We start from the raw sequence: 11787 nt of genomic DNA, 5'->3' as shown, positions 1-11787 counted from the left end.
TGGTCCAATTTGATTGTGAAAGAGAGGGAAATGGCAAAGATAACCAATTAAATGGTTTCAACTAAATGCATGAGAAGTTCTCACTTGTGGTCATAGATGAGACTATTTTCCAAAGTGATTAATTCCACACTAAATACCACATGACATATACTCAAAAATGGCAGGGCATGAGGAAGCTCAGAGGAACACAGCAATCTTAGGAAGCTTGACTACAGATCCCGGAAGGCAATAAGACAGATTAATAGGTTAGTTAAGAAGGCAAAATGGGATACTTGTCTTTGTCAGTTGTGGCATAGATTATCAGAGCGGGGAGATTTATGTTGGAGCTATAGAAAATTTTCGTTAGTTGGATTACTGTGTCCCCTTCTGGTCATCTCATTATCGGAAGGATGTGAGTGTATTGGAACAATTGTAGAGGAGATTCACCAGATGTTACTTGGGATGGAGCAGTTTTGTGATGAAGAAAGGCTGGATAAGCTCAGATTGTTACTTAGGAGCTGAGAAGCCTTAGTAGGGAAATGGTTGAGGTACAAGATTATGTGGGGCTTGGACACGGTGTACAGAAAGCAGCTGTTTCCCTGAGTTTCCCGAGGGTGCGTAATTGTAAAGTGAAAGGCAGGTTCAGAGGGATTTGAGCAAATTTCTTCTCACCAAGAAGATGGTGGGAATTTGGAATGCACTGCCTAGCAATGTGGTTATGAGAGGAAACCTCACAATCTTTAAAAAAAAAACACCTAGATGAGCTCTTGAAATGTCATAACATTCAAGGCTGTGGGCCAAGTGATGGAAAGTAGGACTAGTGTAGATTTAGTTGGTGCAGATTCAATGGACTGAAGGACTTCTTCTGTACTGTATAAATCTCTGCCAGTTTTGTCCACTCACTGAATCAATCAATGTTTCTTTAATGATTTCTGACCCTCACTATATTATCAATATTTCTGCAAATAACATTTCATCTCAATTCCAAAGCTATGCACACGGACTTTCCACATTTTAAAAAAAGTCTTTATTTTTTGCTATTTCTATGAAGAGTGTGTTTCTCAGCATTTTAACTACTTTGTTGTGTACTGTTTCTTTGACATGCAGTAATGACTGTCCATGAACCTTCCTAAACTGAGGTCCATGAACCTGTAAATCAATTCACAATCTCTTACTTTTATTTCAAACAGGCCAGTTGTTGTTAGCATGCCTGTTTGCTTACCCAGTTATCCATTGTTCATTATGTCTCTAATGTTCATATTTATGGAATAAAATGTTCATATTTATGGAAATTGCCATAATCCATTTCTAGAACTTTCAATTTTGTTTCATAAACCTTCGTTTAAACATTTCAACTTCAGCAGATTCAGCATTTGTCTCCGATTCAATGTGTTGCTGCAATCCTCAATCACACATTCATTACCTCTAGAGTCGACTATGTCAATGGACTCCTGGCTGGTCTCTGAGATAATATCTCCCAGTAAATTGAGACCACCCAAACTCTACAGCCTATGTCTTAATTTGGAACAAATCCAATTTCCATTTTCACCCTGTGTTTGCCGACCTACATTGAGGTCTTTAGGTTTCTTTTAAAAAAACTTTGCAATTTGGAAATCAAGTGTTGCATTTTGTTGAGCTATCCAGTGCAATGTTACATTTCAGAAGCAATAAGATGGGGAAGTCAAGACTGAATAGAACCAAGAATTTTTTCAGTAAAGGGGATTATGCCCTCTGAACAGCTGAGTTGCAGACTGTTAAAAGTATTGTAGAGCAGTGGTAATGCCCCTACCCCTGGACTGGGAGGCCTAGGTTGAAGTCCCACCTGCTCCAGTGGTGTGTAATAACACCTGTAAGCAGGTTGATTTAAAAAAAGGTTTAATTTAAAAAAGCTATAAGTACCAAGATCAGTAGAGAATGGAAAACATGCAGAGCCTACATACAGAAAGCAACCATCTCGCCCTCTCTCCACATCAGGAAAAATACATAAAATCAACAAAGCTTAAAAAACAATTTGTTCAAAGTCCCAATTTCACTACATCAAATATTGAATTGAAGGATGACCTTTACCCTACATACAAGTATATCAGCATTGCAAAAATCAAAAGGATTTTTGAGAAAAGATTTGTGAGAAAGTCTAGACTTGATCTTCAGAATTTGTTTAACCTACATACATTCTTTGTCCAATGACAGTACATGTGTGAAAGCATTCATCTTTCTTAACAGTGATTAAGTGTATATGTGTTGACACGTTTGGAGCAGTATTAGAATTAGGTTTTAATGTCATGCGTACTCAAGTACAGGAATACAGGAGTCTAGTGGGCGGCACGGTGGCACGGTGGTTAGCACTGCTGCCTCACAGTGCCAGAGACCCGGGTTCAACTCCCGCCTCAGGCGACTCTTTGTGTGGAGTTTGCACATTCTCCCCGTGTCTGTGTGGGTTTCCTCCGGGTGCTCCGGTTTCCTCCCACAATCCAAAAATGTGCAGGTTAGGTGAATTGGCCATGCTAAGTTGCCCGTAGTGTTAGCTGAAGGGGTAAATGTAGGAGTATGGGTCTGGGTGGTATACGCTTCGGCGGGTCGGTGTGGACTTGTTGGGCCGAAGGGCCTGTTTCCACACTGTAAGTAATCTAATCTAATCTAGTGAAAAGTTGGAGAAAGTGAGGGCTGCAGATGCTGGAGATCAGAGTTGAGAGGAAAAGTTTACAGTGCCATCTTAGGTACAAGGTACCTAGGTACAAAATCTTAGGTTAAAAAGTAGATACATAAAAAAGTAAGTTAAAATTTCAACATTACAGTTCCTCTCGGTATAAAGTAGTAAATAGGAAATAAAGTTAAAAGTTACAAATTGTAGTCATCCTTTAGCCATGGGCCCACAGTTGCTCCAGCTGGGCTTTCCCCACAAGGGCTCAATCTCCCTCACAAGTTGGGCTTGATCTCTTGATCCCCACACCTCTGAGCTGCTGTTGCACTACCAACCACCATCTGGGCTCACAAGCTGCCTCACCACAGACTGTCAGAGTGCTGTTTTGGTCTCCCAGCCACTACCACGATGCCACCAACTGTGAGTTCTGCCCGGGAACACTAACCACCTTGCAGCCGACTGCCAATGTCGCTACTCTGGGCTCCCAGCCGCTGCCATCACCACTGCTGCCTCCACAACTAAACTCCTTCCAGAAGGTAAGTAGAGATAAAAATATATTAAAAAAGCAAGAAGAAAGAAAAGTGGTCGGAGCGGACAAGCTCCAACTCAGGGGCCCTACTCCATCTTGCTCCAAATATAGTTTAGTTTGTATTAATTATAAATTCTCTGGTTTCACAACTCTTGCTAAATAAGAATAAATTTATTATTACAACAAAGTTTTTTTTGTGACTAAAGGAACATTGTGTGAATTGCATTTATCATTAGTAGCAGTCAGTCAAACAAATTAGTTCATTTTGATGATCTTATTGACATTTTACTCATTTTGTAGCATTTTGTGGAACAACATTGTATTCAGTTTGGTGACGAAATTCCTCCATGGCCTTGAAATCCCATCTCTATTATTCACTCCAACACCTCTTCCTTAGGTGACTTTATCCTTTTGAATATACTCTGTAAACCCAAAGTCTTTGTCCCAGTTTTTGGTGATCTGTTCTAATATCTCCTTAAGTGGTTCTCTGTCCTTTGCTGTTTGATAATCCTCAGAAGCACTTAGATTAGATTAGATCAGAATCCCTACAGTGTGGAAACAGGCCCTTCGGCTCAACAAGTCCACACCGACTCTCTGAAGAGCAACCCACCCAGACCCATTCCCCTACACCTAACACTGCGGGCAATTCAGCATGGCCAATTCACCTAACCACATCTTTGGATTGTGGGAGGAAACCAGAGCACCCGGAGGAAACCCACGCAGACATGGAGAGAATGTGCAAACTCCAGACAGTTGCCCGAGGCGGGAATTGAACCTGGGTCCCTGGCACTGTAACGCAGCAGTGCTAGTCGCTGAGCTACCGTGCCACCTGTGTTAGACAAATATGTTATTGTTCTTTTTATTCGCTCATAGAATATGGGTGATGCTGGCTGGCTAGCATTTATTGCTCGTCAGACATCGCTCTTGAGAAAGTGGTGTTGACGTGCCATCTTGAACAACCGTGATTCACATGCTGTGGATTGATCCACAATGCAATTAGGGAGTGAATTCCAGGAATTTCACCCAGTAACAGTGAAAGAACAGTGATATATTTCAAAGTCAAGATGTTGAAGGGTTTGGAGCAGAACTAGCTGTTGGTGGTGCTCCTATGTATCTGCTGCCCTTATCCCATTTGGAAGAGGTTGTGGGTTTTGAAGATACTGTCTAAGGTTCTTTGGCTTTGAATTTCTCCTTTGAATTTCTACACACTGCTACCAATGAGTGTTGGTGGTGGAGGGAGTGAACGTTTGCTAATCAAGTGTGTTGCTTTGTCTTGGATGGTGTCAAGCTTCTTGATTCTTTGAGCTGCACTCATCCAGGAAAGTGGGGAGTGTTCCATCACAGTCCTGACTTGTGCCTTGTTGTTGGTGGATAGGCTTTGAGGGGACAAGAGATGAGTTATTGGCTGCAATATTCCTAAACTCTGACCTGCTGTTGTAATCACAGGTGAATACAGTTGAGTTTCAGGTCAATGGTAATCTCCAGGATATTGATAGGGGACTCAGTGATAGTAACACCATTGAATGTCAAGGGGCTGTGGTTAGATTGTCTCTTATTGGAGATTATCATTGCCTGGCATTTGCATTTGCCATTTTCTCAACCCAAACCTCGATAATGTCCAGACCTTTCTGCATTTGAACATGGACTGCTTCAGTGTCTGAGGAATTGCGAATGGTGCAGAACATTGAGCAATCATTGAGCAAACCTTTCCACTTCTGACCTAATGATGGAGGGAAGGCAATTGATGAAGTAGCTCAAGATGGTTAGGCCCAAGACAGAACACTGAGGAACTCCTGCGGAGGTGTCCTGGAGCTGAGGTAACTAACCTTCAACAACCACAACCATCTTCCTATGTGCTTGGTATGTCTCCAAACAGCAAAGAAATTTTGTCCCCTGATTTCCAAAGATTTGGGTTTTGCCAGGGCTCCTTGATGCTATGCTCAGTCAGATGCAGCCATGATGTCAAAGGCTGTCACTCTCACCTCACCTTTGGAATTAAGCTCTTTTTGTCCATTGTTTGAACCAAGGCTGTATTGAGGTCAGGAGCTGTGTGGCCCTGGCGAATCCCAAACTTGGCATCATTGAATAAGTTGTTGCTGAGCAGGTGCTGCTTGATAGCACTGTTAATGACATCTTCCATCACTTTACTGATGTTCGAGAGTAGACTGATGGGGTGGTAACTAGATGGATTGGATTGTCCTGCTTTTTATGTTCAGGGTATACCTGGGCAATTTTGCACATTGCTGGGTAGATGCCAGTGTTAATGCTATCCTGGAACAGCTTGGCTAGAGGTGCACAATGTTCTAGAGCACAAGTCTTCAGTCCTATCACTATATGAAGGCCCATAGCCTTTGTGGGATTAAGGGCCTCCAAACGTTTCTTGATGTCAGGTGGAGTGAATCGAATTGGCTAAAAAGACTGGCATCTCTGATGCTGAGGACCACTGGTGGATCCTGATCGCAACTTCATCAAGACCTGGAGCATGCAAGCAGCTGGGGGCCAAAAGTGGTACCAAAGCGCGACTCTAACAGGAGTGCTGGAGCAGCTGGTGGTGAGAGCGGGAGTAGACAGCCTGAGGTAGCCAGCAGTTAGAGCAGGAATAGCCAGCCTGGGGCAGCTGGCGGTGCGAATGGGAGCAGGGAGTCTGGGGCAGCCCGTGGTGAGAGCAAGAGTAGGCTGCTCATGGCAGTGGTAGAGGTGAGGTTGCGTCCTTGTGAGGAGTGTGAACCCAGTATGGCCAGGCACTTATGGACAGTTGTGTTGAACTGTTAGCTGTGTTTCTTTGTTCTTTTACTTTTTAATAGGAAGGATTGTATTGTTCAACTTCTTAAATTTTGTTTTCCTTATTTTTCTGCTTTCTACAATTCTGTACCTAGGTACTTTTATACCTAATGTGGCACTGTAAGTGGCAACTTGTAAACTTTTCACTGCACTCATGTGAGTACATGTGTCAATAAACCTGACAATAAACCTAATCAACTGCAGAATTGATCTGATCCATTGGTTGTGGAATCATTTAGTTGTATATTATTTCCTGCTTATGTTGTTTTGCACACAAGTAGTCCTGTTTTGTAGCTTCATCAGCTTGACAACTCTTTCTTAAATCTCCATTGAACCAGGGTTGATCCCTTTTAATAGTTGAGTGGAGCATATGCTGGGCCATTAGCTTTCAGGTTGTATTGGAGTGTGATTCTGCTGCTGATGGCTCAAAGCACCACAAGGATACCCAGCCTTGAGTTGCTTGATCTGTTCAAAGTTTGTCCCATTTAGCATGATTATACTGTCATATAACATGTTGGAAGGTATTCTCAATATGAAGGTAGGACTTTGACTCCATGAGGACTGTGTAACAATACTACCATGGACAGGTGCATCTGCAGCTGGCAGACTGGTGAGGATGAGATGTAGTATGTTTTTCTCTCTTGTCAGTTCACCCCTCTTGTCACAGACCCTTTCTCGTAAATATGTCCTTTAGGACCCTGCAACTCGATCAATGTGCTACTGTGAAGTCATTCTGGGAGCTGGACATTGAAGTCCCCCATCCAGAGTATTTTCTATGTGCTTACCATCTTCAGTGCTTTCTCCAAGTAGTCTCCAAAATGGAGGACTGATTCATCAGTTGAAAGACAGTAGGTAGCAATCTTCTTGCCTGTGGTTAACCTGATGCCAGGAGACTTTATGGGTTATAGGGTTGATGCTGAGGACTCCCAAAACAGCTTCCTCTTGACTGTCTACCACTGTGCTACCACCTGAGCTAGACTGTCCTGCCAGTGGCAGGAGGACATATTCAGGAATGATCATGGTGATGTCTGGAACATCGTCTGTAAAGTATGACTGAGAGACTGGCTATGTCTGCCTAGTCTGTGAGACAAAATGTAAGAGCAAATTAATGCAAATGCTGGAATCTGTACTGAAAACAACAATTGCTGGAGGTCACAGCGGGTTAGGCAGCATCCATAGAGAGAACAAGCCAACGTTTCGAGTCTAGATGACTCTTCATCAGAGAAGCGATTATCTGTGATCTCCAGCAATTGTTTTTCAGTATTCTGTGAGGCAGCACCCTCAAATTTGGCGCTCGTCCCTGCAAGTCTGTGTGTACAGTATTTATATCGCAGTACTTCAGTCCTCTGTTGTCAGCAATATCCATTCTGCCTAGCAATATCCATTGTCTACCCATAAATGAAATCCCTCTTCAAACACGCGGTACTTTTATGTTGATGGATAATACTTCAACCCGAATCCCTTGCACCTTGAGCAATGAAGTCCGTTGTCCGGCAACCATCACCTGGGTGCTCAGAATGCTGCAACGCTAAACCCTCCAATCAGAGCTCACTACGCCGTCGAGAGGCCGCCTGTTCCCATTGTGACGTGAAGAGAGGAGGGCTGTGATAGGTTGGCGGCGTATCACTCTCGCGAGGTTCGGCTTCTCCGGGAGGGTGTTCCGCTGAAGTGGAGGCTGCCGGCAGGGAGGCGATGACAGGGCAGGCAGTCAGTCAGCGGGAGAGTGCGCCATGAGCCGATTTAAAGAGGGACAAACGGGCGTTACTTACTGGCAGGAACACGCAGACGGGTGAGCGAACGAGACGCACATATAGGTTTGGAGGAGGGGGTTTCCAGTATCAAGCGGTACGCCATTAAATAGTAAAGATGGGGCACGTCTGTGGATGGAGAGATTCTGGCAGTTTGGGCTCGCGCTAGGCGGTTCGACTGATTCGAATGTTTAAACGCAACGGCCGGCGGCCCTCGAGCTGGAGGAGGAGGAGTTGCGACCGACCGACCCCTCTCTCTCTTTATTCTAGTCGGGTTCAGCGCACTCCGTGGGCGGAGAGATTGCCAGTGGTTTCTTGATTTCCCTGTTTCGTTTTGCAGAGGCGCTCAAATACTTGCTACTGTCGGATTTACCTCCCTTTTTGTCTGTTTTTATTTAAAAAAATAATCGCCAGTGGAATGGCTAGACTACCAGCGCCGTGCCCTGAAATCCGCAGGAACCTTCTGAATAGTAACTGGTAAACGTTAGAAAGGTTGACCAACTCTGGTCGGATGTCCGCAAGGCTTGATCATGTGACATCTCATCACCTGATATGGAAACACTGCATTTAGCTTTAATTTTAAAAAAATGTCTTTGAACACTGTTAAATCAGGCAGACCCCAAACGTAGGCACTAAGTGTGTTTAGTCAATCGGGGTAGCATTGGACTAAGCATGAAAGCAAATAGCCCAAACGAAAACGGAGTTGATTAGATTTCGGCAAATCTCTAATGGTTGGAGTCATGACTATTATAAAGGGAAGATGGTTGTGGTTGCTGGTGATCAGTTTTCTTAGCCCCAGAACGTCTCTACAGGAGTTCCTCAGGCTAGTGTCCTCTGCCCCACCGTCTTTAGCAGCTTCATCAATGACCCTCTGGCTGTCATGAGGTCAGCTATCAGAATGTTTGAAGATTGCACAATGTTCCATATCAATGGAGAAAGACCTGGAAATTTACAGGCTGTCAGAGGCAAGCAACATTACCTGGCAATGGTGCAGCACAATAACCATACCCATCCCCCAAAAAAACTAACCCTTCACATTTATCAGCATTTCAGTTGCTAAATGTCCCATTGTCAACATCAATGGTGGGGAAAGGAGTGGGAAGAGGAAAAAGTGGTGTGCATGTGGAGTTTGTACATTCTTCCTGTGTCTGTGTGGGTTTCCTCCAGGACCTCTGGTTTCCTCCCACATTCCAAACTATGTGTAGGAAAGGTGAATTGCCAATGCTAAATTGCCCATAGTGTTAGGTGCATTAGTCAGGGGTACGTGTAGGGAAATGAGTCTGGGCGGGCTCTTCTTCAGAGGGTCGGTGTAGACTTGTTGGGCCACAGGATCTGTTTCCACACTGTCGGCAATCTGGTCAATTCTAATGTGTGGTTACTGGCTTGATAAACAGCATTTCAAGAACACAGCTAACCACCATTTTTTTGAGCAATTAGAACTGGGCAATAAATGTTTGCTTAGCTAGCCATCTTCCATACATTTAAAAATTAAATTGGACCATTCGCTATCAGCAGTTTAGTAAATCTTTGCACTCCTATAGCCAGAGGATTCTCTGATAAGCAGACCAAAACTCTTAAACAATATTCCAGTTGTGGTCTCTCAAGGCCCTGTACAATTGCAGCAAGATATCTCTGCACCTGTGCTTGAATCCTCAACCTACTGTACCTGCATGCTTGCTTTAAGCGACTCGTACAAAGTCTTTTTGCATCTTTCCCCTTTCTCAATCTTTTGCCATTTAGATAGTAATCTGCCTTCCTGTTTTTGCTACCAAAGCAGATAACCTCATTTTTCCACATTATATTTTGCCTGCCACCCAGTTTCTCACTAACTCAACTGGTTCAAATAACATTGAAGCACCTCTGCATCCTCCTCACAGCTTGCTCTCATCCACCTTTGTGTCAACTGCAAACTTTTAATTACCTTCCATTAATATATATTGTGAATAGCTGGGGTCCATGCAGTGTCCCTCTAATCACGGTTACCAGTTCCGGGAAAGACCTATTTAATTCTACTCTGTTCCCTGTCAGTCAACCAGTTCTCTGTCCGTGCTAATTACCCTAAATCCCTTGTGCCTTCATTTCATGTGCTTAAGTTTTGTGCTTCCCATGTAAGAATTCTCTCTTTCCCCTGCTTTTCTACAAGCCTTTTCTCGGTTAATTTACCTATTTTTCTTGATGACCCTATTCCATTGACCTTGTTGAAAACCCTCTGAAAATCCAAGTAAGCCACATCTGTTTTCTTCCTCCTTCAACTCTCCTAGTTACAAACATCTTCAAAATTGCAGCTGATTTTTCAAATGTGATTTCCCTTTTGTAAATTTATGCTGTCTGATCTTGTCACTTTTCTAATTAAGTAGTGTAGTGACTGATATTCACTTGTAACTAATAGTAATCATAACCTGATATGAAACAAATGATGGGCTTTCGTTGAGATGGATTTGACTCCCCAGCTGATAGTACATTTAACATGCTGTACCTGCTGGTCATGCCTAAACATTTTTTTGGGGTCAGGTCTGTCTTTGATGTTTGTATGAATTGAGCTGTCAAAATTGCCTGAATAAACTGACATAAATGAAAAGCAGAAGTTGTTCAAATGACTCAGATCTTTTCTAATCAACTTGCTCAGGGTTGAACCCAGACCTCCTAGTTTAGAGGTAGAGGTACTATCACTGTGCCACAAGAGACTCCTTCAAATGACTTGAGGCTGGGAATTTGGGACTCTTCACTACCTAGCAGCAACGTTTCAAACTCACTACCTGGGATCAAACTCGGTCAAGGGTAATTACATCTAATGAGTTTAACAAGACGTGAGGAAATTGGTTCCTGGTTCATATGCTGGTACTTTGCTGTAGATATTTTCTAATTAACCTATTCACAGATGTTCTTGCATCCTTCTGGAGCGGGTGCGACTTGAACCCAGGCTTCCTGGTCCAGAAGTAAGCATGTGTGTCCACAGGAGTCCTGATACTCCCCATAACCTCACTCCTTCTTAATCATCATGTGGTTTTCCTCTTGAAATGTTTATCTCCAATTTCTTTTTAATAGTGTTCCAACCTGTATTCCATTCATCACTTATAAATAATCCCTTTTTTCCATAGCCTGTAGTTCAAAACCTACCTGGTCTCTTTCACAGGTAAGATTCCTCTGTCTATTTCCACTGCTTTTCTACAAGCCTGGCTTGGGGACTGGTTCAGTAGTTAGCCCTGCTGCCTCACGGCACCAGGGACCTGGGTTCGATTCCAGCCTCTGACGACTATCTGTGGAGTTTGCACATTCTCCCTGTGTCTGCGTGGGTTTCCTCCCACAGTCCAAAGATGTGCAGGTTAGATGAATTGGTCATGCTAAATTTTCTGTAGTATTCAGGGGTGTAGGTTAGGTGCATTAGTCAGGGGTGAGTGCAGAGTAATAAGTAGTGGGTATGCCTCTAGGTGGACTTGTTGGGCCAGATGGCCTGCTTCCACACTGTAGGGATTCTATGAAGCCTTCTCTTATTTTCCTATTTTCCTTGACCCTATTCCATACACAGATGAGGTTAGGTAAGGAATATAAATTTTTAAGAATTAGATTTTATGGTCTTGTGTACTCAACTTACAAAACTGTGTAGGAAACTTTTCTGGTGAGATGGTGCTGGAGTAGCATTTCTGAACCTGTCTCATCTGCTCTTTCCACATTTTTTTTTTTTTTTCTTTTATCTTGCTTATTGAAGAGCTCGATTGTGGCAATAGCATTGGCAGTGAATGATCCTAATGCAGACTCGAGTAGATCCAGAAGCATGGACTCATGGTGGCAGTGGTGAGTTTGGGTTCTCAGTAGTATGTGTCCAGCGCAGGTTAATGGAGGTGGCAGTGAGTTTTGGTCCATTACAAGACCTGGTGGCAGCAGCAAGGTGGGCTCGTGGTAGAATACAAAATAAAATCCAGTATAAGAATACAGGACTGCAATTAGAAGTGTACAAATTTGCCATTCTCTGACACCATCTTGGTTACACATTTGATTACACACCTGGAATTAAAAGGAAAACAAAGGAAACACGCAGACACACACAGCTTGATAAACTGCACCAGCATCTAATTAAGGAGTGCCTTGATCCACAAATGTCCAATCCCTCT

General features: G+C 43.3%; 1 protein-coding gene across 6 annotated transcripts in view; it reads left to right on the top strand.

Annotated features, from left to right (window-relative positions):
• The first annotated feature begins 7526 nt into the window (after nucleotides 1–7526).
• The window catches only part of slc30a9 (solute carrier family 30 member 9), a 132854-nt gene continuing 128593 nt past the window's right edge, over nucleotides 7527–11787 (top strand). For 4 of the 6 annotated variants that reach the window (XM_043692137.1, XM_043692116.1, XM_043692129.1 and 1 more), the window contains exon 1: nucleotides 7535–7719. The gene's annotated coding sequence lies outside the window, so the exon portion shown is untranslated. Of the gene's footprint in view, nucleotides 7720–11787 lie in introns of all 6 variants that reach the window. The other 2 variants (XM_043692146.1, XM_043692155.1) reach the window with 2 other exon arrangements.

Source organism: Chiloscyllium plagiosum, chromosome 1 (assembly GCF_004010195.1).
Source record: "Chiloscyllium plagiosum isolate BGI_BamShark_2017 chromosome 1, ASM401019v2, whole genome shotgun sequence".
Lineage (NCBI taxonomy): Eukaryota > Metazoa > Chordata > Chondrichthyes > Orectolobiformes > Hemiscylliidae > Chiloscyllium > Chiloscyllium plagiosum.
The sequence above is the reverse complement of the archived record's forward strand: the minus strand, read 5'-3'. Positions and strand labels throughout refer to the sequence as shown.